This window comes from Cryptomeria japonica, chromosome 7 (genome assembly GCF_030272615.1).
Source record: "Cryptomeria japonica chromosome 7, Sugi_1.0, whole genome shotgun sequence".
Taxonomy (NCBI): Eukaryota; Viridiplantae; Streptophyta; class Pinopsida; order Cupressales; family Cupressaceae; genus Cryptomeria; species Cryptomeria japonica.
This window is the reverse complement of record NC_081411.1, coordinates 219,577,007-219,604,058: the sequence shown is the minus strand read 5'-3', so window position 1 is coordinate 219,604,058 and position 27,052 is coordinate 219,577,007.

The following is a 27,052-nucleotide window of genomic DNA, read 5'->3' as shown; positions in this document are numbered from 1 at the left end:
GTAATGAATGGCTGAAATTCTTGTGACAGTGCATGAATCTTGTCGCCATGTTGCTGGCAAGGGATGCATTTCTTCACATAGTTGTATGCATCTTCTTCCATTTTAGGCCAATAGTATCATGTTCTCAAAATTTTTTTAGCCAATGTGAGTCCACTTGAGTGTGCACCATAGATACCCTCGTGTGCTTCGCGTAATGCCCATTCTACTTCTTGTTTATCTAAACACCTTAGGAGGCAACCATCAAAATGCCTTCTAAACAAGGTGTCTGCAAGGATGGTGTAATGGGCACATCGGCAGATGAAGGTTTGCTGTTGGGTTTTGGTGAGGTGTGGGGGAATGGTGTTGTCTTTGAGGAAAGCAAAGGTTTCTTGGTACCAAGGGGAATCGGGACCAATGAGAACAAACACCATTTTAGACTCTGGTAGGTCATATGCTGGTATAAACAATTGCTCGACCAAGAACTTGCACTTTTGACTGTGTGCTGGCATTTGAAGGAGGGAACCAATGGTGGCCATTGCATTTGTAGCCCTGTTGTTTGTTCGTGGGATTTGGTCAAACTTGATTGCCATGAAATGTTGCTTAAGATCTTCAACCATGGTACAGTAGGGAAGGAGTTTATCATATTTTGTCTGGTATTCATCATTGACTTGTTTTATGATGAGCTGGGAATCGCCATAGACTTGTAATTCCTTTATTTTCCACTGGATAGCCAAGCGTAAACCTGTGATGAGGGTCTCATATTCTGCTATGTTATTGGTACATGTAAAGACTATCTTGTATGATTTGAGGATGCCATCTCCTTGAGGTGTGACGAATAATATTCCTGCCCCTGATCCATTTTGAGTGTAGGAGCCATCAAAATACAATTGCCATGTGGAGGATGTAGTAACAGTCATAATGAACTCATCTAGTAATTTTGTGAGAAGAGGATGGTCACCTCAAAGTGGAGCTTCAGCCAACTGATCTACAATGACCTGTCCCTTGATTGCTTTTCTATCCACATATTCAATGTCAAACTCACTTAAGAGCATGACCCATTTGGTGGTTCTGCTAGTGAGAGCAACTTTAGATGAGATATTTAAGTGGATCAATTTTAGCAATTAATTTTGTCTTATTATTTAGCATATAGTGTCATAGTTTCTGTGTTATGAACACTAATGCCAAAAATGCTCTTTCAATGGGGGTGTAATTGAGTTCATATCATACCAATGTCTGACTGATGTAGTAAATGGCATGTTCTTTCCCTTGATCATTTGTTTGTGCCAATAATGCCCCGAGTGCCACTGCCGTAGCGCATATATACAAAATAAGGGGTTTTCTAGGAGCGGGAGGCTTCAATACTGGAGGTGATGCTAGATATTCTTTTAGTTTCTCAAAGGCTTTTTGACATAGGCAATCCCATTTAAATTTTGTGTCTTTACACAATAGGTGTGCAAATGGATGGCACTTGTCTACTAGCTGTGAAATGAAATGCCTAATAGACTAGAGTTTTCCTTGGAGACTGCACAGTTGTCTAAGAGTTTTTGGCAGAGGCATTTCCATAATAGCTTTTACTTTTGCAGAATCGACCTCGATGCCTTTGCGGGAAACAATGAATCCTAATAGTTTTCCCGATGTGACTCCAAACACACACTTTTTTGGATTCAACTGTAATTTGTATTTTTCTAATCTTTCAAAGATCTGTTTTAGAATGGGAATGTGTTCTTGTCTTGTCTTAGATTTGCCTAGTAGATCATCCATATAGTCTTCCATAATTTTGTGTAAGAGGTCATGAAAAATTGTTGTCATTACACATTGATATGTAGCTCCAGCATTTTTGAGACCGAACGACATGACCCAATAATAGAAAGTCCTCCATGGTGTTGTGAATGCAATTTTATGTTGATCCTCATCTGCAATCTTGATTTGGTTGTTTCCAGAGAAGCCATCCATAAGCAATAGCATCTCATGTCCTGCTATAAGGTCCACAATCATATCTATGTTTGGGAGTGGGAAATCGTCTTTAGGACAAGCTATATTTAGATCTCGAAAATCTGTGTAGATTCAGATACCCTTGACAGGTTTGCCAACAGGTACAATGTTGGAGACCCATTCAGCATAATCTATTGGTTTGATAAATTCTGTGTCTAACAACTTTTGGAGTTCCGCCTTGACTAGGAGTGCAATATGTGGGTGCATTTTGCGCAATTTTTGTTTTACAGGTTTTGCATCTGGGCGAACGACAAGATTGTGAACCACCAAGGCAGGGTCCAACCCTGGCATATTGGAATAGGACCATGCAAAATTGATTTTTACCTCTGTAAGGAAGTTGATGAAGTCTTGTTTCTAGATTTCTATGAGGGATTTGGCAATGAGCACATTTTTCAAAATGACTTTGGTGCCCATGTTGATGTTGTCTGTTTCTTCTATCAACAAATTTGATTTGTCCTATGGAAGGTAGCCAATGGTAGGGAGGTCAAATCCCTCATCGTCAAGTGCCTTTTCCAAGTTTTTACTTTCAGCTATGCCCTTTGTTTTTATTTTTTGCTCATCCAAAGGTGCCTCGGGGAGGTTTTCACCTAGGGAATCATGTCTTTTCCTTTTATTATCTTTTTGTGGCTAAGGGCATTGACTTAACTACCAAAGTATCCTTTTTTGTGTAGTTGACTACCCTTGATTTTGCTACAATCTTCCATATTTTGTGTTGTTAGGAGAGCAATGAGAGCATTATCATCGGTGTAGATATCTAAAGTGGGTTTGTCTTATTGGCTCCAGTCAATGAGTTCAGGATGGACAAGATGTAGCTCATGTGAAGTGGGAGGGGTTATGGGGGTGATGGTATTGATGTAAGCATCCAAGAAGATATCTTTCTCATATTCATAAGGCATTTCGTGGAATTCCTCTTCATCAGCACTTTCGATATCCGAAGAAGGACTAGAAGGGGCACTAGCGATAGTAATCTTAGGCACCAGGGTGTACCCCAAGCCTTTGTTGTATCTGTAGGAGATAGGATTTATGGGTGTTTTTCTTCCTTTCTCCTCTAGTCCCAAGTCGTGTCCTTTGTAACCCATTTTTTCAACTATGGCAGATGCTTTTGGGTACATTTCTTTGGATATTCTTGCTGGATCTTCATCTTCTTCCCGATACAGCCATGAAGAGATATCTGCTTTGAGGCTCTCATTATCAAGTGGGCCCCATTGCTGGAAGGTGGTGTTTTGGCATTGCATGACTGGTTTTGGGTTCTTGTTTATCTCTTTTGGTTTGCCAAATGACTTAGGAGAGAGAGGGAGTTTGCTTATTAATAAGACGTCCTCCAATATGTATTCTCCACAACCATTGTCCAAGATCTTGATTTGATTATCTGGTTGGGATGATGTGGAGGCAACATTTGATGTGTCAGATGGAGGCGTTGGCGAGGGTCTATTTAGTGGACAATGATACAAATGCTTCCCCTCTAATAGTTTGCAATATTGAAAAGGTTGGGGATCACCTTTGATAGTGATCTCTCTTCTGTTATAGGGGAATTTGATGCATTGGTGATAGGTGGAGGGTACGACCTATAGGGAATGAATCCATGGCCTCCCAAGGAGAATTTTTTAGGGGAGATCAAGATCTAGTACTTGGCAAGGGGTTTCAATTGTAATGGGGCCCACTTGAAGAGGTAAGGTGATCATGCCCTTTGAAATTCTTTCTGCATCATCATATGCCTTTATTGTGATCCTTCCTGATGTGTCTATCAGATCCTCAGAAAGTCTCAATTGTTTTATTAATTTGTATATACACAGATTGAGCCCAAACCCACCATCTATCAGGATACGTTTGACCTTGTGCTTGTGGATAAGAGCTTCGATGTGTAGAAGTTTGTTATGGTCTTCATCTGCAGGAGCATCTTTGGAGTTAAATATAATGTGATGCTGGGTAGCAAGGTTTCCAATGAGGGCTTGGAATTGGGTAGCGTTGATGCTATCAGGAATGCATGATTGGAGAAGGGCTTGTTCCAAAATTTCTTTATGGATAGGGGAAGTCTTGAGAAGTTCTAAAATGGAGATCTGCACGGGTGTCTTCCCAAGTTGATCAAGGAGGTCATATCGGCGGGTGGCAGACATGGGTGGGGGGTTTGGTGGGGGAGGAACTCCTTAGATGGTGACTCTTCCTCAGTGTGTAGTTACATTGTAGTCATTCTGGAAATGGGAGGTGGAAGGCATGGCGCTTTGAATGACTATCTTAGTAGGATTTGGTTTGCTTTGGGAAGAAGAAGAATTGACTCCTTGGATGGTTATGACATTGACATGATTGGCTGCAGGTTCAATGCGACCTACTAAAAAATCAAAACCGGTTATGTGATTACCGTAGTCATAACCCATTGCATTAGATGATGAGCATTTTCCTTTATCATGATTCGGGAAGGGTTCCTGGTACATTTTTTAGTTTGTCATTGTTATTACCAGGTTTTGTATTTGCTATCTCAATCTCACCTCTATCAATGAGATCTTTTATGTAGATCTTCAGTTTCATACACTTTCGTGTATCATGTCCCTTGATATGATGGTATTCACAATACTCATTTTCATTATACCATCTTGGTTTAGGTTGATTGGGGTCAAATGGGCAAGTGATTGGAAAAACCACTACACCTGCTTGGACAAGTTTTTGAAACACCACATCAATAGGCTCAGTCAAAGGAGTGAAATCTCTTGGAGTCCTGTTATTCGATCAGGGTGGTCGTCCGTGGAGTAAGACATTGTTGTGAGGTTTTTGGGATTGATTTTGGTTGTTGAATTGATGATTGTTGGTGGTGGATTTTGGGGGAGCGGCCATGGTTTGGACCCGCTTTGCATTAGTTATACCATCATTGACCACATTTTTGTTTTTGGACCAGAATTTTGGCTTGTCGTTATGATAAGATGAAGAACTTTGTGTCGACTTCTGGTACTGTTTCAAGGTTCCTTCCTCCAACAAGACACATTCGAGGGCAAGGCCCTTATTGGTCAATTTTTGGAAGGATTTGATACATTGGGATATTAAGGGTCTTGAAAGTTTAGGCACCAAGTTCTTTTGGAATAGCTCAATTTGATGTTGTTCTCTCATGTACCACTGAAATTTCTTGATAAGATGTCACCATCTTTGTAGGAAATTGGGGAAGGTTTCTCTGGGCCTTTGTTTTGTATTACATAAGTCCATCATAGAAACATCATTACCCATGTTGTATGCATAGTGGGCCACAAATTTTTTTGCCAAGTCTGGAAAAGAGACAATGGAACCTCGTGGTAAAGATGAGAACTATGCCAAGGCATCTCCCATGAGACTCTTGGGAAAGAGTCTGCGAAGATAAAGGTCACTATAGGAGACTTCTTGGCATAAGATGTGGAATTCTCAGACATGGTCGTGGGGATCTCCTTTGCCTTCATACTTGGTGAATTTAGGGATCTCAAATTCTGGGGGATATGGTGCAACTGATATAGACGGGTCATAAGGACAAGGGCAAAACTCTTTGAATGAGTAAGTTTTTCTTTTATTAGTCCTTTGTTTCATATCCTTGATGATATTTTTCATGTCTTGAATTTCCTTGATAAAGTCTTGTTGTGGGCTTTGATAATGATGAATTGTATTTGCCCCAAGAATTGGATGAGCCAAAGAAGGTGCACCACCACCAATATATTGATATGATGAGGAGGTGGGAACGTGGGATGTGATGACCTATCTCACTGGGGTTTGAGTGACAGTTGATTGTGGTCCGCAAACGGTTGTGACGGGATTGAATATGGCCCGGATAAAATTTGTGACATTGTTGGGAGGAAGGGAAGTTTGTGGAATAGAAATTTGTGGTTGAATAGAAGGAGGTGGTATAGAAGTTTGTTGGAGAATGGATGAGATCCGATTTGATAGTGGTATGGATGGTAAGGAGGAAGAAGGTGGGATGGAGACCATGGTGGGAGGTACCGCAGGTGGCATTGATTGAGCCTAGATGATTGATGGGGTTGCAATTGATTGAGTTTGAATAGTAGGTGTAGCACTTTGTGTGGGAGCGAGGTCTCCTTGTGGTTGTTGGGTGAGAGCGGATCTATTAAATTCAGGTAGAAGTTGAGCTCTATGTTCAAGGAGAGTTTTCAGAAGTGTAGTAGGATTGTGTTTAATAAACTTTTCCATCATCTCTTGGTTGTAAGAATCTGCTAGGAAAGTTTGCACTTCCGGACAAAGTTCATCTTGGTTAATCATGCCAAGATTTTGACTTTGATCTTGATCACTAGGTTGCCCACTTTGTGTATGATCTTGCATGGGATCTTCATATAGGACACCAATGTCTGGCATGCCATATTGTTGTTCATCCATCTTTTTCTTTTGGGATTGAGTTGTGACCATACACGATATTTGTGATGAAAAGACTTAGGAAAAATGTGATTAAAGGACTTAAAAAATTTGTGATGAAAGGATTTAAGAAATTTGAGGATGAAAGGACTTAAGAAATTTGAGGATGAAAGGATTTAAGAAATTTGAGGATGATTGATGAAGAAGGTATGGCAGTGATGGTTTAGAAGAAACTTGATAACTAGGTTGTCTTTGACATGAATATGACTTAACGAAGGATCGATTTTAGTGGCAAGTTGTATGAAGGGATATGACCACCCTGATTTGGATGATAATAGTTGTTTCAAAGGACAAACTTGAATGTTGACGTAGAGGATAAACTCTTAGCTTCTCTCTTGGGCTTATGAAAAATGGGACGGACAGATGTGGGTAATGACTTGGACAATTGTTTGTGTCTTGACAAGTGTTTTTACAAAGTGTTTGGGGATAGTGATGTGTTTTTAGTCTTCTCTTGGCAAGTATGTATCAAACAAAGAAAATAAAGTGATCAAATGCATATCATATCAAAGACACTCATGCTCATATACAACATTCTTAAGGCTGGCAAGGACAATAGTCATTGAATCCCAATTGATTTCCCATCTACGTTTACCCAGAGCGGACACTTAGATGCTTGAAACCACTAGCTCCCCTCCACGACACTCACTTCTCAGGGCATCCAAGCATCAATTCCCATGAAAACTCCTCATGGAAAACTTTGTGTCTCTACTAAGGGCCGTAAGAATATGGGCTGCTTCAGAGGTCTGACCTCCTGCACCAATGACTAGAAGGTTTTTGGCCACTATGAACAAGGTGTTTAGTAAGTCTTCCTGTTAGGAGCTACCCTTCAAAGTTGTGCGAGCGCAATTGAGGCCTATAGCCCAACGAAGCACCAAGAACTTAGTAGTTACGCAAGCATGATTGAGATCTCTAGGACCCTACTAAGCACCCAATGTGAGAGTGAACTCTTATATAGCCCCAACCATCTGACGCTTTCGCATCAATGGCCTATTCATTATAGTGAGTTGGCAACCCTAGGTCCGGGTGTACTCACTTGGGTCGTTCCTCTCTTACCTTCTCAAAGAAAAAGTTGGGAGGGCAGGCTCGCTAGAGGTAAACACACAATCAAACAAGAAAAGGTTGGAGGGTCTGGATTTCTGATCATCTAGTGAGACGAGAGCATACTCTCCTACCTTTATGCTTTTCTTAAAGACACATAAGACAATGGTTCATTCCATTTTAATTAACATCTAGGTGCCTAACTTAAATAAATGAACAATGTTTGGTTGAATCAGCTAAGCAACCTGTAAAACCACTTGATTAGTAGTTTGAAAAATGAAGTCTTCAAAAAGAGTCCTACAAAGCAACTTGATTAGTAGTTTGGAAAAATAGTCTTCAGCAAGCGTCCTGCAAAAAACAACAAAATGACAAAAATATTAATTTTTTTGATTTTTTGGGAATGAATAGAAAAACATGAATAAAAACTTTTTTACTAATGACAAATGTGGCTTTTGCCACTTTCCAAGGGATAGGCAAGCGAAAAATGGGGATTTTGGAGGAGAGATGAAAGAATGGGAAAATTTGTCCAAGAGGGACAAAGAAGCAAAAGTTGGAGATGGATAATATGAGAAAAATTTGGAGGTGATTGGATAAAAGGGAAAGGAGTTATGAAAAACCCTAAAAATAGAGAAATATGGGATTTTGGGCTTGAAAAAGTGGATTTTTGGGATAAGGCCTCCAAGGAAGGAAATGTGGAAAATGGCAATGTGGAGAATCTGGTGAAGTTTGGAGGAAAATGGAGTCGAGATAAAGAAGATATGGCAAAAAAATAGAAAAAATTTTACTCAAAAAAAAAACCCTTAGATTTAACAGAGTAGACAGAAACCCTAGATTTAACAGAGCAGAAACCCTAAATTTAATAGAACAACAAAAAAAAAATGTCCAAAGTCTAGATTTTTTATTGTCTAGATAGACAAGAGCATAATCTCCTACTTTCACACTTTCCTGGGGTCAGACAGATTATATTTAAATAGAGAAGATAATAGGAAATGAAAAAATAAAAGATAAAAAAAATGCAGACTACAGTTAGTGCCTAAAAATTTCAGACAGATTAACAAAGAAGACAGTAGCACTAACAAATAGAAAAGTGTCAAAGGTCCAGATTTCTGATTGTCTAGATAGACAAGGGCATACTCTCCTATTTTCACACTTTCCTTTAGTCAGAGCATATAGTCGTGCTAAACAAAATAGAAAAGTGAAAGATTTGGATTTCTAATTGTCTATATAGACAAGAGCATACTCTCTTACTTTCACACAGATTATAATTAAACAGAGCAGATAACAGAGCAAATAACAGATCGGATAACAAGAATTCAAATTCTCACAAAAACACTCGCGCTAATCGCAGAGCTATCGTGCTGAAACTGAAATAGAAACAGAAAAAGAATAGAAACAAAAATGAAACAGAAACAGAAAAGAAGCTATTGCGCAGAAATACAGAGCCGCTATTCTGGAACCTGCAAAAAAGATTTTTTTTTTCTGTAGTCATGCTATTCTAGAACCTACATCTCACAACTCACAAAAACCTAAAAAAATATTAGTTCATAAGGACGTGGGTCCCACCAGGCATGCCAAAATGAAGACGGGACAACAGATTAGAAGGTTAAATGATCAAAACATAACAAAATAAACATGCAAAATGCTAAAATATCATGAAAAGACCATTTCACCTTGCTATTTTACCTTCTCCTTCGGATTGAGCTTGATGAAATGAAGGTGCCCCTTGATAATACTCCACTTGATGTGCTCATTTGATTGCTAGATGTGGATGACTCTCCAATGTTGTGCACAAATGGAATGGATTTGAAAAATGATAAGGATGAGATGATCAAGTTGCCAAGATGATTTCCTGGGCTCAAAAGGGCAGCATAAACTTACTGGATTTCAAGATGATCAAATGAAGGGATGGAGCCCTTTTATTTATAGGAAGAGGAGAGAAAAATGGATGGCTAGGATGGATTCAAGATGAAGGGCTAAGATTTACTTGTGAGCTCACACAAGCTCCAAGAGAGGGTGTGGAGACCAAGAAATATGCCTTAAAGGCATTTCGTATCTCCACACTCCACAAGGTGCATTGGAGGAATTAAAAATTCTCCAGAAAAGGATATCATGGGGAATGGAGGAATAAAAAAGAATTAAAAATTCCTTGGGAGAGGGGATACTTGGAGGAATGTGAGATTTTGAAAATCTTACATTCACCTAGGAAAAGATTATTTAAAAGAAAGGAGTTGACTTTGTGGCTAATCATGATGATTAGCCATTAACGATTCATTAGGATGGGGGTTGGTGGAAATGTTAGGTGGGATTAAGATTAGACTAGGAGAGAGAATGAGTGGAGGGAATAAAAAATTAGAAGAATAATGTTAAGTGAGTTTAGGGAGTTTCTAGAAGAATGAATTAAGAAGATGATTTGTAGGAATCATGTAGGTTAACTAATTAATTGAAATTAATTAGCTAAGAGGAAGATTTGTGAGGATTTGATTTTTTTAGAAGAATAAAGAAAGGGATTGATTTATTAAATAAATCAATCATATGCTATAGTGACAATATTAATTATATTTAATTAATATTGAGAGGAATTTGAATTAACATAATTAATTAATTAATTATGCGAGGAATTAAAAATAATTAAAATAATTATTTTTAAGTGTCTACAGAAAGTTATCAAATTGGTTGTCTAATGTAAAAAGTTAATCTAAAGAAACCCTAGTTAAAGCTTCTTCTTCATCATGGGATCCATCAATGGGCTGAATAGGCATGCGACTAGGATGGGAAGAGTTAGCATGATCCTCATTAAAGAAGTCACCCAAACTAGGCTCCATCTCCTCGGTAGTTAAACCTTGGGAAGCCTTAATTCTAATGCTTCTTCTAACGGGGATAAGATAAGTAGGACTAATAGTGGTAAAACTCATGCACTAAAGGGAAAATTTGAATTTTGAATTTTGGAACAAAGCTTACAAAATTGAGTAATGCAAAATTAAATAAAGTAATGATTACACAATTTGAACTTTGTTGGAAGAAGGGGATGACACGATTTTCAAAAATGAAAGGAAATTGAAATTTTAAAATTAGGGCCAAGGAAATTCCACTTAATTTTAAAATCAATAATTTTTAAAATAAGGGCAGACTATAATTATCCTCTTAACTTTAAAAATTTTCTTGAAATTTGAAATGTTTGAATTTGGGAGGTATTTCTGATTCTAGAGGGATTAAAAATCAACAAAATCAACCAATCTTTTGGATTTAGGATATTAAATACAGTCATAACAGTCTCTCAAAATTTCAGGAAAAAAACCGAGTACTGTGGCGAGAACGCACATGGTCCAACCAATTTTTTTGAATTTTTCAGGGATGGATATTATGATGATTTTAAAGCTAATCCCAAAAAATTGATGAATTTTACAACCTCTAGATGGGTAGAATGAAGGCGCAAATGTGAGAATAGGACCCTATTAGGGTTTTGAAGAAAAAGAGGAATTGAATTGCAACTTTGAAAAAGGTCAAACATATTGGATATGGACACTTAGAAATCTGAATTAGAACGAAATTGATTTCAAATTTGTACAAAATACAATTAATTTTGAAAATTAAGGTTTTATGACTTAACCACTTAATTTTGAATTTTGAGAAAAAGGGGGGAAATTGAAATTTTGAATTGTAGGAATGAAGACAAATTTGAGAACAATCAGAAATCTAAAAATCAAATAGAAATCCAATTTTTGCACAAGTTCAAGATGATTTTTGAAAGTTAGGGTTTTAACAAGTAACCTCTTAATTTTGTAAATTTTATTTGCAAATTGAACAAGACAATGAGGAAATTGAATTTGACAAACAAAGCAATTTTCAGATTGAAGATTACCACAAGCAAATTTTACAAATTACAAGTTCAATTTTAAAATTAAAAACTAAGTTTGCAGAAAATTGAAACTTTTAAAGGAAAAATATGCAATTATGCTCAAAGGAAAGCATGCAAGGCATCGGGTTCACCAAAATATAATGTGGAAAAATGGTGAATGATAGATCAATAGGAAAACTACCCTTTCCCTCAAAGAGATATGAGAGTTTCACTATTGATTACCCTTTGAACACTTTTCACCAAATTACATTTGGAAGAGGAGATGATAATTCACTAGATTCAACCTTCAAAGATGAAGATTGAATTCTGAATAAAATGGGAATGATAAGTTGATCCCCTCTTCCTTATTTGAAATGTAAAGGAATTGATTAAATTATGTAGTGCAAAAGTGACAAAGAACTGATTATATAACTTGAGATCAAAATATGGGATGAAGTTGTGCACCTGGATCTGGCAGTAATATGTCGAGATGAAATTGCTCTATCAATTTGAGGAAAAGTTGCCCGGACCGTGGTGGGAACGTACACGGTCCTCCGAAAAATCCATGAAATGAAAAGGGTTTTCTCACATCTACAAATGGAGCTTGAATATGAAAGTACAGTTGCACACCTGCAACCTACACACAAAAAAGAGAGGGAAATGGGTTGGGATTGGGGGTTTGCCTTTAGGTCAAACCCCATCTTTGGAATTAACCAAATAATGAAAGAAAGTACTTGCAAGTAGCTATAAATGAAAGGCTGAATTGTAAATCACCTCAAGGGAGGTTGTGATAGAAATGTTGATAGAGATGATTGTGTGGAATTGAATGTTGGAATAAATCTCCTCTTCAATGGTTGAATCCTTGACTTAAACGCAACACCTAGCCTTGAAGGGAGACTTGAGAATGCTCAATGCAAGAAGAGAATGTTGGAATGTTTGAATTCTCTTGCATGCTTGATCACTTGAATGTATCCAACTTCGACCTATCCAACTTTCTCTTTGCAAGTGAGAGGATGAATGCCCCTTCAATACATGTTAGTGGATTTGATTTTCGTCACAGGCGGACATCGGGGGAATTTTCCTACCCAATGCACAACCAACAATGCAACCCTAGGAAGGGTCCTACCCCAAAATAGGGTAGGGACAGGGGCACCATGCCCCTTCCCTCAAAGGAGAAGTGTGTCATGCCCCTGTCCAAGGGGGGACACTGGCACCACACCTCTATCCTACCCCTTTCTCCAAGCCATAGTGCGGATGGGGTGATGCAAAGGCCAAGGAAGAAGTTGTTTCTGATGGCTGAGCAATCTCGGATCTCTGATCAGGCTAGAGGATTCAATCTCACATGTGTGAGGACTGTAATGTAATAAAAAATTGCTAGTTTTTCAAATTTATGACACTACACATGGATTGATTGCTTACACATTTCAATGGGAGCTTGTAGTAGTGATGTTTGTTTGTTTAGTATCTTCATTTGGGATACGGTTATCCTAATTCTATGAAGAGATTGGTATCATTCTTCAGTGGGAGCTTGTATTAATGATGTGGATTTAGCATTAGATGGTGGATGATATTCATTAGTGTTTTACATGTTTGGAGGAGTTCTTAGATCTTGTTGTTGTAGAATGGTCATTCACATTTGTAGGGTCACTAATAGTAGATGGTTATCTTGAGGTGATTGAGATGTTTGAAATCTTGGACGCATGGAGAACTTTAAGAGTCATTGATTGAGGTTTTGTATATGCTTTGTCACTTGATATTTTATTATTATTTGATATGATGTTGCTATTATGTTATGGTATACTCTTCATTGCTAGTTTAGCATTATTGCATGTTATAGGTGTCTATTATGTTGACTAGATAATATACTATTTATTTAGGGATATGTTATTTATTTATGGATATGTGAGATCATGTTTTCATGTGTAAGTTCCTAATTTATGGTTGGAGCTTTGACATTGATCTTGGTTGGTTCTCGTGGTATTGCATACCTAATATTTTACTTGATTACTTCATGGTGATGTTAAGTTTCTTTTGGAGTTTGACCTCTATATATATTATTTACAAGTACTCATGGATACTTGGAGATATAGGTGAGGTTTGGATTTCTCTTATGATTAGAGACATTTGTTGAGATGGATACCATTAATGAGGTTTACAACATGAAAGTCTAAGGAGCCTACATCTTGGTTGGATTTGAGTTCAACATGGACATAAAAGGAGTTTTTTCTTAAATGATTCATGATGATTTGGATGTCTTGGAGAAGTATTCTCATTCCCCACTCTTGATCTAATAGATATTAAATATTAGTTGAGAGGTATTGCTCATTGTTATTTTCAAGTGGATTATGATTTATGCCTTGTATTCTCATGCATATGAATCTTAAGCTATATTTTTTTGGTTATAAAGGGTTCATTTGAGGAGTGTATGGTATGTTAATCTCCTTATTCATTATGGTTAATTTGTGATGGAATTAATTGGTGTTGAGTATAGGTGATAGTATTGGGCTTATTTCCTTAAATTGGGAATCTTATTAGTTTGATCTTCTTGGTTAGTGATACTTACATCCATGTTAATTACATGATATATATGTTTATTTAACCTTATGGTATTGAATGGATGGGTGTTTTTAATTATATTCTCTTTGAGGTTTTATGGAGGAGATCATAATTGACATAGTTAGTATTTAGAGGTGTATTGAGAAGGACATGCTAGAGGTATTGACTTTTTAGTTTCTCTCTTTAGTCTTGGTTATCTTCCTCTATATTTGGTTTCACATTACACTAGATTTGAGGTTATGTTGGAGCTATGGTGATTTCTAGTTTATTTTCCTATATTTTCATGTGGGAGATGACATGTAGGTTCATTCAACTCTTAGCCTTGTTAGTTTTGGAGAACATGGAAGAGCTATAGAGACTTGTGGTAGTTATACTTATCAGTTATTGGTCTATAGGCTATGCATATTATCGTGGATGTTCCTTGGTAATACATGGTTATGCTGACACTTTCTATATGATGTTATTAATGGATATTTTGATGTAAAGATCATTTTTAGATTTTACACTACCTATGCAATGAGAGTTTCTAGGTGTATATGTGATAGGTATGGCACTTGGATCTTATGAAATTGCATGCTATGGGTTGTATATGTTGATGACATAAGATTGACTTTATATGATTTGTATACCTTTGAGGTATGAATTTTTGGATATGTTACCACTTACTATATGTGCTATTTCAACTATAAATATTGGTTCTTGATATCTACTAATGTATTTGATACCTTTGGATTAAGTGTTTACATTTGGCATATAAGTTCTTGTGTTGTGATAGATTGTGGGGTTCTCTATGGAATAGTTTCTTATCTTTGTGTAGTGGAAGTGGCATGATGGAGGATGGAAGCATTTATGCTTGAGATGGTAGTAACCTTTTTTCTTGTTACAAGTATCTTGATGGAGAGTACAAAGTACTTTGATTCCTTGATGGTATATGAGGCTAGAGGCATTATTTCCTTGTTCATGTTTGAGGTTACTTGTTTCCCCTTATGCAATCCATACAAGAAGTAGGAGAATGTTAAGAATTAGGTGTTGTAATCCTTGCATAATTTTTATTATGTGCTATTGATTATTCTGTGTGTGGTGCACCTAGGGAATCTAGATTGATGTGAATCATTGGGAGTTAAAATTCTTGGGGCCACTTTGTGTGTTGTATGTCACATATATATAATTGCATTTATTTAATATTAGAGAAAAAAATTATTAAAGTGAAAACTTATTGCCCAATATTAAATGTTGGGTCAATGGTTTGTAATCAGGCCATGGTATTTGTCACATGGTTTTGTGTAATACCACTTGGTGGTTTTATGGATATTTTTTCTATAGAATAAACCACAAGGGTAGTTGTTTAACGTTGGCTAATTTGGATAAGTGGTTAAGAACATCTCTTGTTGCTTTTGTGAGGGTTTGAATCATGGAATGGTATGTGTGGTTACATACTTGTTCACATGGAGTTCTTATACAGGGCTTGTGATCTAGTGGTGTTCATTATTAATATGTAATGTTCAATTGTTAAATCTTACATGGTAGAAGGATGCTTTTAGAGGCTTGGTCTATCCGTCATGAGGGTCCTCCTAGGGTATGTTGGCATAATTTGCATAACTAGTGCAGATCAAGAATGTGACTGGAGCAGCAAAGGACTATTTGTGATGACATTGTGATGAAGAGATTGAGATTGCATGATCGGATGACTTTGATCATTTATTTATGTTTTCATTGATGGATATTTATGTTTACTATGTTTTATTTTGTCATCTAAGTCTTTTTGGTCTACCACAAATGCCTTACCGATATTATAGACAGTGAACTAGGAATAAGGACCTTAACCAGTAAATGACGAATATTTTGATTTGATCTAACGACTGGTGATAATTGACGTGTTGCGGTTTGGAATGTAAGCTTGTATCATTGTAATATGTATCTTACTAGAACCACATCATGTTTTGGTTATAGGAAATCATGTTTATGATTTTTGTTGTATTTTTACTAGGGTTTAAGAAGGGTTTAAGGACTGGTAAAGAATTCTCTTAACTGGTAATGATTTTTAGTTTGGCAGTGATCTACATCAAGTTCAAAGGCTGGTGACGATGTGGCATAAACTGTGTGAAGTGTTTGAAAGATGTTTTGGCATGTTTGGAGAGCAAATTTCTTGGAAATATGCAAAGTGCTTAGCAGAGTGTTCTAAGGGTTTGACTTTATATTAGATCAAGATGTGATGATAATTCAACAGTTGTAGTTGATTTGTAATTGATTGTAATGATCCATATGATAATCAATGATGATCTGTAATTAGCTGTAAAAGATATGTGATGATCTATGTTGTAAGTCTTAGGGTTTTGTAATCGACTAAGTTGTAAAGGTTATTTATGTTGCTACAATTGATGTTTGGTGTGTCGGTGGTTTTGAGAATAGTGTGAAGCCGAACCAAAGTATGAGATATGCCATAGACTAGTTTCGTTGATGAAAATCGACATTGTAATAAAACCCTAAAAAGGCCGACTTTATTTGTTGCCCTAAAAATGCATGTTATAAGCGGCTGGGATGCTTAAGGCATCGAAAAAGGTTGATGTACTATTTTTGCTAGATAATAAGAAAGATTGGATGGCTGTGTATGGTGGACGTAACCCATTCTGGGTGAACCATGTTAAATCTCTGTGTTATCTGTGTCTTGTTTTATTTCTTTATCTTTTTGTATTTAAATCTGCATATAATTGTTAGTTCATATTTGCTTCAGATCTACTTGAAACCCTAACACTAGAATATTTGGAGCTTAATTGGATCTGATCAAGCAAGTAGTCAAGTGTTGTACCCAGATCATTCATTGTTGTTCTCTAATAATTGCAGCAGTCAAAATACCTTAATTGGGTAGCTCTATATCAGAGTGTTAAATCCTCTTGCAAGGTTGATCTTAACAAGTCAAAGCTCCTAAAATGGCTCATCATCTAAATCCCTTAATTGGGTGACTCCTAACAGGGTCTTCTCCTAACAAGGCATCATTGTAAGCTTCTAACCGAGCTAGGCTCCTAATAGGGTTCATTTCAAAAGAGTGCACCATTTTTATGGGTACCAATTCCCACCATGGGTTTTCCCTATTTGGGTTTCCATGTGAAAAAAATGGTGTTCATTTGGTGAATTTTTTATGTGCTATTATGTTTTACTTTTAGTTTATGCATATTGATGAACACTTAATGAGTTGTTCTGATAAACGGGTTTAACTGTTGGCTATCAATGATTACTAGTAATGGTAAAGAGTTTATTACTGGTTTATTTTTTATTTGAAGAATTTTTATAAGTTCAAGTTTTAAGATTGAAATTATTATTAATACTAATTCACCCCCCCGCTCTCAGTATTAATCGGATCCTCTAGGATTATCAATTGGTATCAGAGTGTTGGTCCTCTATGTGCAGAAAGCTTAACAGCTTGAGTGAAAGATCCTGAAGAAAGATGATGAAGAAGGAGGGTCCCAAGTTTACCAAGGACAACCATTGGATATGAAAAGACTAGATGAAGATATATATTAAAGGATTGGGTGCTCAGTATTGGAATCATGTGATGAACAAGTATGTTGCTCCTACTACCACCCCCTTAACACCGGATGAGCTTAAAGAGAAACAAGAAAACATTCAAGCCTTGGAAGAAATTGTAAGTACTTTATCTTATTCTAAGTATATAGATGTTCATGTATTAGAAACTACATTTGAGGTATGGAATAAATTATAATTGATTTATGGAGGAGATGAACATGTTCAAAGAGCAAAAGAAGAAATTTTAAGAGGCAAATTTGATGACATGAAAATGGCTGATGGTGAGAACATTGCACAATATGGTCAAATGATAAAAGAAGTTGTAGGTGGTATTAAGAGTGTTGGAGGTAAGATTGATGATGATATTGTTGTTAGTAAAATTCTTAGAACTCTCCTACCACAATATGTTATTAGAGTTTCTACAATTAAAGAACTGAGATCTATCTATAAAGATAAAGTCATTTTTTATTCTTTTATTGGAAAGTTGACCACATTTGAGTTAAACAACTTTAATAATAGCGTTTTAAAACCATCTGAATCTGCTTTTAAAGCTTATGTTACCAGTACATCTATTAGGAAAGGAAAGGATATTTGTCATAATCATGACTGCAAGTCTAGTCATGGCAGTAGCAGAGGTGAGGATGATAATGAAGATCATTTGATGGAACTTGAGGCACTATTGGCTAAAATAATTCCTAGAGGCATCGGTAAGTATAAAGGAAAATTACCCTCAAAGTGTTTCTCTTGCAATAAAATTGGACACATGGCTACTAATTGTCCTAACACTGATAAGAAAGAGAAGTTCAGAAAGTTCAAAGGAAAAGGATAGAAATATTGCTATGTTGCAGTTGATGAAGGAGTAACTGATGAAGAATTAGAAGAAGATGACAATGAAGAGATAGTGTTTGTTTCTGTAAAGGAAGATCTGATTGATGAAAAGGCATTAATGTCTCAAATGGATAGTAGTGATGAATGGATAAAAGATATTGGTTTCTCACACCACATGAACGGTGATAGAAAGAAGTTCTTATCCCTTGAATAATTTGATGGAGTTATAGTAAGCTTTGGTAACAACTCACCCTACATGGTTAAAGCTAAAGGAACTATTTCATTAAATGGAAAAAGTAATGCAGATGATGTCTTTTGGGTTGATGGATTAAAGCATAACCTTTTGAGTGTTGGTCAATTAAATGATAAGGGTTATCTTCTAGAATTTAAAAGTGGTGTATGCAGGATTCTTGGAAATAATGGAGAATTAATTGCTATTGGAAAGCAGACAAGAGGTAATCCTTTTTACCTGAATACTAATGTGAATAGTTGTTTGGTGGAAAATGTTGAAGATAGATGGTTGTGGCACAAGAGATTTAGTCATGTTAATTTTGACAATTTGATAAAAGTTAGTAAATCAAGTATTGTGAGAGGTTTTCCCTATCTTGTTAAACCAAATAATATGTTATATAAAGACTGACAGATGGGTAAGATGAATTATATATCTTTCAAGAGTAAGTCTTTCTCTTTAGAAAATATCCTTGATTTGGTTCATACTAATATTTGTGGTCCTATGAGGACTAAGAGTTATTTTGGTCATAGATATTTCATTATTTTTACTGATGATTTTTCCAAAATTATGTGGGTAAACTTTTCTGAGAGAAAAGTCAGAGGCATTAAGTAAATTCAGAGCATTCAAAGCTTTAGTTGAGAAAGAAACTAGGAAGAATTTGAAATTTTTAAGATTTGACTGAGGTGGAGAATTTACTTCTGATGAATTTGTGAAGTTTTGTGATGAGCGGGGAATCAAGAGGCAGATGTCAGCTCCTAGAAATCCACAAAAGAATGGGATAGAAAAGAGATGAATAGAACAATTGTTGAAGCTGCTAGAACCATGTTGATTCAAGGTGAACTACTAAGAATATTTTGGAGAGAAGCAATCATCACTGCTTTTTATAGTTTGAATCGGGTACTTGTCAAGAGAGGTAACAACAAAACACCTTATAAATTATGGCATGGCAAGACTCATACTGTAAGTTACTTTAAAAATTTTGGGAGTAGATATTTCATTAAACGTGATGATTACACTAGAAAGTTTGATGAAAAGTGTGATGAAGGTATTTTCTTGGTTACTCTACAAAGAGTAAGGCTTTCAAATGTTATAACAAGAGAAACAAAAATATCGTTGAGAGTGCTAATGTGAAGGTAGATGAACTCTCTAAGAAATCTAATGAGACCAACATATCTGAACCTTAGAAAGATGAAGATAAACTTGTGTTCATTGAACTAGAGGTACAAAAGAATGATGAGAAGAGCAATACAGAAATAGGTGCTCAACTAGTAAATGAAGATAGCAATGAAGAAGATGAAGAATGTGAAGCAAAAGGCACATCACTTGAACTACCAAGATATGTTAGAATGAATCATTCAGAATAACAAATTATAAGAGATAAAAAATGTTGGTGTACAAACAAGAAAAAAAATCAAAGAAAACTCATGTCTGATTTCAACTATAGAGCCTAAAATAGTAAGAGAGGAATTAAAGGTTGATGATTGGATTAATGCCATGAATGAGGAATTGGATCATATTGAAAAGAGTAGGACATGGAAACTTGTTCCCAGACCAGAAGACAAGAATGTGATCGACACTAAATGGGTCTTTAGAAACAAGTTGAATAAATAAGGCAAGGTTCTGAGGAATAAAGAAAGGTTGGTATGCAAAGGCTATGCACAAGAAGAAAGAGAAGACTATGAATAAACCTTTGCACCGGTGGTGAGATTGGAAGGAGTTAGAATGTTACTTGCTTATGCTACATTTAAAGGATTTAAGGTCTACCAAATGGATGTTAAATCTTTTTTTCTTAATGGCATCCTTGAGGTAGAAGTGTACATAGAATAAGCAGATGGATTTGCTTTGACTGAGAATAAAGATATGCTTTGCAAGTTGCATAAGCCACTATATGGATTGAAGCAGGCACTGAGAGCATGGTTTGAAATATTGTATGCACATCTGATCAAGACAAGATTCCAACGTACCAATGAGGACAATCACATATATCTTAAGACTGATGGAGACAAATTATTTATAGTTGAAGTATTTATAGATGATATAATTTTTGGAGGTGATGTTGATTTATGTATGGCATTTGCTAAGGAGATGAAGAAAGAATTTGAAATGTCTCTTATTGGTGAAATTAATCTTTTCATTGGGTTGCAAGTCCAGCAATTGGATGGTGGAATATTTATCTGTCAGAGTATGTAAAGGAAGTGTTTAAAACATTTGGCATGGAGGATTCTAAACTAGTTAGTACTCTGATGGTGATAGGTTATAAACTATCTAAGCAAGATGATTCACCCTCTATTGATGAAAAGGAATACAGGTCCATGATCGGTAAGTTACATTATGTTGTTCATAGTAGGCTTGATTTTGCACATGTTGTTGGTTTGGTTGCTAATTTCAGAAGGATCCCAAGGAGACTCACTTGGTAGCAGTGAAAAGGATATTTTGGTACTTGAAAGGTGTTATAGACCATGATTTATGGTATCCTTATAAAAATGATTTTTCTTTGGAAGTGTTTACTGATGCAGATTGGATAGGCAATGTTGATGACCAAAAAAGCACTACTAGTGGAGATTTTCTTCTTGAAGGTAGATTGGTTGCTTGGACAAGTAAGAAGAAAACATGTGTATCATAGTCAATAGTAGAGGCAGAGTATGTTGCATCATCAATTAATGACACATAGACAATCTAGATGAGACATGTATTAGAAGGTTTTAAAATTGATATGTCTGAATCGGTAACTATTTATTATGACAATACAAGTGCTATTAATATTTCAAAAAATCATGTGTTACATGCAAGGACAAAGAACATAGAATTGAAATATCATATTCTGAGGGATAGAATTGAAATAGTCATTTTCAAAAAACCATTGCCGAAGACTACCTTTGAGTACCTTAGATGTAAATTAGGGGTTAGACTAGAAGAACTAAGATGCAGGAGATGCCTCAATCCAGTGGGCTTACTGAATATTTTTTACTAAGGATTGATGAAATGGTGGCTACTCCACAGAGGGACCATCTTAGATGAGATTTGATGACCGATGATGCATATGCACCTTTGGCACTATTGTCAAAGGGGGAGAAGAAATATATTAGCCTAAGCAGGAGAAGATGTGTAACAAAAAGAGGGAGAAGACATGAAGATTCATTTTTAGGTAAAGATGAATTAAGTGAATCGACGGAAGAGTGAAGTACAACAGAGAAGTTTTAAAACTGAGTAGCATGATTTTAGTTGAATATGGAGTTTATGTTAGTGTTTCCATCAATTCTAAAGGGGAAAAATGTTGGCATGATTGGCATAACTGATGCAGATCAAGAATGGTGACTGAACTGGTAAAGAATTGTTTGTAATGACATTGTGATGAAGAGATTGAAATTGCATGATTAGATGACTTTGATCAGTTATTTGTATTGCCATTGATGGAAATTGATGTTTACTATGTTGTATTTTATCATCTAAGTCTTTTTGGTCTACCGTAAATGCCTTACTAGTATTATAGATGGTGAACTGGGAATTAGGACCTTAACCGATAAATGAGGAATGTTGTGATTTGATCTGGTGATTGGTGATGATTGAAGTGTTGCGGTTTGGAATGTGAGCTTGTATCATTGTAATATGTATTTGATCTCTGTTGTATTTTTTCTAGTGTTTAAGAAGGATTTAAGGACCAATAAAGAAATCTCTTAGCCAGTAATGATTTTTGGTTTGGCGGTGATCTAAATCAAGTTAAAATGTTGGTGGCGATGTGGCAAAAATCATGTGAAGTATTTGAAAGATGTTTTGGCACGTTTCGAGAGCGAATTTCTTGGGAATAGGCAAAGTGCTTAGCAGAGTGTTCTAAGGGTTTGAATTTGTATCAGATCAAGATGTGATGATCATTCAATGGTTGTAATTGATTTGTAATTGATTGTAATGATTCATAAGATGATCAATAATGATCTATAATGGGTTGTAAAAGATTTGTGATGATCTATATTGTAAGTCTTAGGGTTTTGTAACTGACTAAGTTGTAAAGGTTATTTATGTCGGTACAGTTGATGTTTGGTGTGTCGGCAGTTTTGAGAATAGTTTGAAGTTGAACTAGAGTATTAGATCTGCTAGAGAGTAGCAAATTTGGAGCTTAATTGGATCTGATCAAGCAAGCAGTCAAGTGTTGTATCGAGATCATTCACTATTATTCTCTAACAATTATAGCAATCAAAATCCTTTAATCGGGTAGGTCCTAACAGGCCTTACATTCTAAATTCCTTAACCAAGTATCTCTATATCAAAGTGTTAAATCCTATTGTGAGGTTGATCCTAATAGGGCTCATCATCTAAATCCCTTAACCAGGTGACTCCTCATAGGGTCTGCTCCTAACAGGGTATCATTGTAAGCTTCTAACTAGGCTAGGCTCCTAATAGGGTGCATTCTATAAGAGTGCACAATTTTTGTGGGTACTAATTCCCACCGTGGTTTTTCCCTATTTGGGTTTCCACATGAAAAACATTGTGTTCATATGGTGAATATTTTAATGTCTTGCTATGTTTTACTTTTAGTTTATGCATATTGATGAACACTTAATGAGTTGTTATGATAAACCAATTTAACTGTTGGTTATCAGTGTTTACTAGTAATGGTAAAGAGTTTATTATTGGTTTATGTTTGATTTGAAGAAGTTTTATAAGTTCAAGTTTTAAGATTAAAATTATTGTTAATACTGATTCACCCCCAACCCCCTCTCAGTATTAACCAGATCCTCTAAGATTATTAGGGTATATCTTTTGTCATCTTTGATGGGTAGATTGTCTATTCTTTTGCATATGGATTTTTATTACTTATTTGCATAGATTTGTCTTATGATTTATGTGAAAATTGGGATTGTTTCACTACATATTTTCCATCAAAGAGTAGACAAAAAATAGCAAACAGAAAAGTATAGGATAAATACATTTCATAATTATCAAATAGAGATCATAACCAAAATAGACAAGACATAAAATTAGGGAAACCATAGACTATTTTTCATGGAAGGTGACCTAAAACATAGGAGGAATAATGTTTTAAGAATTATACATAAATACACACTTCTTGAAATCCTCTAGTGAAAATCTTGATTAAAAAAGAGTCCTTTCCATATAAGTTATCAGTAAAAAAAATGACCCAAACATATGGGATCAAACTTCTCATATTTTATTTTCTCCTAAAATATTACATTACACAACAAGACCATGACTCATATTTCAAACTCCCTTGGGCTTTTCCTATTATCAAATAAATATTTCATCTATTATTGCATCTTTATATTTCTCTTCTAATAATTCTTCTGACTTTCACCTAGCTCAATCAATTGATTAACTCCAAATAATTACATTATTTTCCCTATCTCTTATTCCCCAATGAACTTATACAGTAAACAAAAATTTAATAGCTATTATAGTATTAATTTACTAAATTAGTTCAAAAGGTGTTTTACATATATATTTCTTAGTAGTAATTCTATTAGGACAAATTACAAGCTTATACATGGAATGGTGCAGAGGCACCTAAGCACACAAGCATACCAGGAGGTCAAAAGTTATAATATGAGCAATTTTATTGTATTTGAGTCATTCCTAATGTATTAAGGTTATTTGAGTCCATTGAATCCTAATATGTAAGGCTAAATAAGTTATTTTGTCCAAATATATCATATTTGGTCCATCTTGAAGTGTTAAAAGTGTCCATATAAGGATTAGAGTCATTTATGTCAAAAATACAAAAAAATATAAAAATTGCAAAGTTGCAACATTGTCAAAAAGTGCAACAAAAGTATAAGAATGAAATCCATTGGTCATGAGGTGGTCTGAGTAGTTAGGCGGGATTTGGAAATGGTTTATAAAAACATGTTTGGTCAAAATCAAGGGAGTAGAGCAGTTTGGAGGGGATTTGACAAAGATTATCCATCAAACCCTCAAATTGTCATAAGGTTTTAAGGAATCTATGGCTGTAGATCCATGGAGGATCACATTTGGTGTAATTTTTATATATAGATTTTTTAATGATATATTAATGAAATATATTTCAGATGAATCCTTTCTTATTCATTTTTGTGGATTATTTTGCAAGATATGTTTGTTTTCACAAAAATTGTCAAAACCTTGCCTAGGGTTACCCATTTTGGAAAAATCCTCATAAATTTTAATTTAACCATTGTATTTGGCTATAAGTTTGAGAGAAGTTTTGTAACACGGTAATCTAAAGTCTGACAGGAGATATTTTCTTTATGATCAATATTTAAAAGTTATTGATGACTGTTTGCTACAGTCCATGGTGAAAAGCATATTGGTGAAGGCAGTAGCAATCCATTTGTAGGATTTGGTGTGGTCACATGAAGAATCATAATGAAGAAATGCTATGTGTGTTGGAAAGGTCTTTGAATCCTCTTTCTAGTGATTTTTGTTTGACCTCAGGAAAGCCCCTATTCCCAACAATTTACCCTTTTTCACTCTATGTAGGAATATGTATAGAGCTACATTCAAGAGGATTGATAAAATTCACAAGGACAAACAAGTTAAGCTTTTGATAGCAATAATTTTGGAGGACCAAGGTAACCACCACCACGGTCTTGAAAAATTAGGTCAAACTTTTGGGAATAGATTTGAATCATATTCTTCTACTCAGATCTAGGTTGGTGGCTTCGTATGATGATTGTACCTTACTATTTCTATCTAATTGCTTCAATGTTTCACTATTTTTTCCTAATCTTTGACAATTAAAAAATTTAATTCAATCTTAGGGAAGGAAGATATCCATTTAGGAGGCTTGTAATCTAATCAAAATCTTGATCTCTCAAGATCAGATCTTTCAAATTCTCACCCATTATAGTAAGAGAATAAATTAGTAATAGTTAACTATGACAAATTCTCTTACGATTGTGAGTTTTGTAAGTTATAATAGTTGTAAGATGTGTAAGACCATTGTTATACATATAAGTAGAAAAATTTGGTGCCCAACTTAGGAGGTTTCAATGAGAATTCATTTGGAGATGTACATGTGCCATTTTCATTCTTTTTTATGGATAAAAATTAGAGCAAAATAGTTTGCATGACCTCATTTTCTTGCTTCATCTAGAAGTTTCCTTCTTTGTTGTATTTCTCTATATAAAGTAGTTTCTGAGATTATTAGTTATATAATGTTTATAGGTGAAGTGCTATGTTACCAAAATTGAATCAAAGTGTTGTTGGATTGATTGTTGGAGACTCCTATTGAAGAACTAGTGCACTGCGATTGTATTGTAACTAGTATTTTATTAATAAAAAGTACTATGCTTTTGGGGTGTGGAGTTTTTCTACCAAAAGAGTTTTCCCTGTGGTATATATTGTGTTCATTATTGTATATCTTTATGCATGTTCATTTTCGCCTTGTGAATGTGTTTCTTATTCTAAAATTGTTAAATATTGTAAAGAAAATTTGCATTCTCCCCCACTAGATTAGTGTGAGGAAGAATATTTCACAGTGTATCTTCCTTTTAGCTAGTATTAGAGCTTGTCTAGTTTTGGTTATGTTGTTGGGTAGTGGGTTACTTGTACTAATCTTAGCCTAAGTGGGAGTTTTTTTAGACTTTTTTAAAATCTTATTATAGAAGTAATATGCCAAGCGCATTTGTAAAAGTTGATATGGAGGAGTTTAATGGAAACAAATTCAAGCTTTGGAAATTGAAAATGGAAGTTATGCTCATGGAAGGGTTGAGATTAGATTCCCTAATGGAAAAGTGAAGGGAATCGATTGTGTTATGCACATCCTAAGTTTTGGCATAAAATTTTGTCTATGTAAGTTAAGTGATGTGGGTGTAGAGGTTATTTTCTAGCAAAGGTGGATGCAAGGTTAATAGAGGCTATATAGTACTTGCTAAGGGTGTTCGGATAGGAACCTTATGTAAGCTAGATGCATATGTATGGTATATTAAAATAATGATTATGTGGAGTCCAATAAGAGGGCTCTAAATTCTTCATGCTCATTGTTAGATAAAACTATGAAGAAGACTATTGCTTCTACATCTGATGGTTATTCTTTTTGGGTAGCTAAGGGTGCCAATGCTTTGGATATGAAACTCTCAGTGGGGAAGACAAGGTTATGGCACCAAAGACTTGGTCACATTTGTGAGAAGGGTCCCAAATACCTAAAAAATAAATGCCCCATAGAGGGGCTTGATGATTCTAATCTTGAGTTTGATTTCTATGAACATTCATTTATGGTAAACAAAATAATGTTCAGTCTTACACTAGTTCTCATAAATCTTTTGGGTTGTTGGACTTGACAAATTCTAATATTTTTGGTCTTGTTAATGTTCCTTCAATTTTAAAATATGTGTATTTTGTATCATTCATTAATGACTATATTGGAAGGAAATTTTTTTATTTTCTCATAAGTAAATTTGAATTATTTTGTTGGTTTAAGGAGTTTAAGGGTCTTCTTGAGAATTAGACCAGTAGAAAGATTAAGTGTTTAAGGACTAGCAATGAAGATGAGTTTCACTCAAAAGATTTGTATAGGTTCTGTAAGGACCATGGGATAGAGAGGCATAAGACAACTATATACACCTTTCAATAGAATGGAGTTGTAGAGAGGATGAACAAGATGTTGATGGAGAGGGCTAGGAGTATACTTACTAGTGTTGGCCTTGAACAAAAATTTTGGGCTAAATCTATGGCTATTGTTTGCTATTTGGTAAACAGATCTCCTA